The sequence below is a fragment of the Octopus bimaculoides genome, chromosome 6, assembly GCF_001194135.2.
Source record: "Octopus bimaculoides isolate UCB-OBI-ISO-001 chromosome 6, ASM119413v2, whole genome shotgun sequence".
Taxonomy (NCBI): domain Eukaryota; kingdom Metazoa; phylum Mollusca; class Cephalopoda; order Octopoda; family Octopodidae; genus Octopus; species Octopus bimaculoides.
The window spans coordinates 49,882,871-49,884,563 of NC_068986.1; the positions used below are offsets into that span (position 1 = coordinate 49,882,871).

At 39.0% G+C, this 1,693-nt stretch overlaps 1 protein-coding gene across 1 annotated transcript in view; it reads right to left on the minus strand.

Annotated features, from left to right (window-relative positions):
• LOC106875696 (zinc finger protein 407) overlaps positions 1–1,693 on the minus strand; it is a 371,441-nt gene that overhangs the window by 285,924 nt on the left and 83,824 nt on the right. The window contains exon 2 of the mRNA XM_052968722.1: positions 209–281. The gene's annotated coding sequence lies outside the window, so the exon portion shown is untranslated. The remainder of the gene's footprint in view (positions 1–208; positions 282–1,693) is intronic.

Here is a 1,693-nt window from a genome sequence, read left to right on the forward strand (position 1 = left end):
AATTGCACTACTGGGCACTGCACACATCCTACGCTAAACACTTTCAATACAGTAACCATAAGAGCATCACAGCACATACCCAAGGCGCACAGAGCTGCGCTTGGTAGTGAAGTGAAAGCACGTTATAAAAATAAAACTACTAAATAATAATAATAATAATTATAATAATAATAATAATAATAAAAAGTGTACAAAACATGCAACTTACCAGGCTATCCCTCAAATTAAGAACTGCGTAAAAGTATCTTTCCTGGGAAGTGATCACATACTTAGAAAAGATTCTGTTGGAAAGAGAAGAAAAGAATATATAAATATATATATACATACATACACACACACACACACACACACACACACACACACACAAAAGTATAGGCTTTAAACCTGCAAAGGGACTGAATATTCATCTGAGAGGTCATGGAAGGAAAATCAGAAATGGCATCGACAACAAAGAAGCACAAGGAAAGGAAAATCATCTGTAAGGACGGAGCTATCACCATATATAAATATATATACACATTTATACATATAAACACACACAAATATATATATACATTTATACATACATACATATTTACAGCTATATATACACATACATACGTATTTACATTTATATATACACATACATGCATATTTATATTTTTGTATACACACACATCACTTGGCTGACCGCTTCGCAGAACACCCCCAAGACATTAGAATTTGGCAGCGATACCCCAGTCTCGCGCCATTTCCGTTCAACCGGTCATTCATTACAACACCTGTCTGTGTCTGGATTGTCTTTGCACGGGCCATTCAAACTCCCACCTTCGCTGTGAACAGAAATTAATCTTCTCTCTTCACTCCTTTGTGCCACATAGGCTCAACGCTCCTCCCCTCTTCATCTGACTCCTCTCTTCACCTCACACCTACTTCCTCTTCACTCCTACCCACCTTCTCCCTTCATCATTACCCCCTTCATCCACACAACACTCATCCCATCATCCCGACCCCACCACCCCGCCCCACATAGCCCACATCATCACCCAAAACCCACACCCCACAACCCAACACCAACAACACACCACACCACAACACACAGACTAACACTGACCACTTCCCAGCACCTACACAATTATCCGCACACCCATATATTACAGATGCACACTTACACACACACACATCCACATGTCAAAGTCACCAGCCCCTATCCACATGCACACTCTCACATACACACACATGGGCCTCTTCGTTTTGGGATCACCAATATTTTATTATCTCCCCTTCTTCCTAGCTCTCCTGTCTAACCACTTCTGTCCAGCCAGCTGCCATGATTAACTGCTAGCCCCTAGACCATTTATTTTCTCATGTTCCTTTCTGTTGAAGAGCATAGGCTCGAAATGTAAAAGCCTTTCTCACCTTCCTGAGCATTAAACTAAAACACCTGTTTATTGTTTATACACCTGTCTTCATCTTCTGTTTTTCTGAAATTCCAACTATATATATATATATGTATATACACACACACACACACACGTAACAAACAAGATTATGAAACAGCTGTAAATGAATGGATTAAACATCTATTCTCGCACCTCTTATTATCTGTTCTATTCTCACATACGCACACACACTGTATACATGTTTGGTGATATAAACAGGAAAATATAAAATCAAAACACGTGTGTGTGTATATATATATATATATATATAT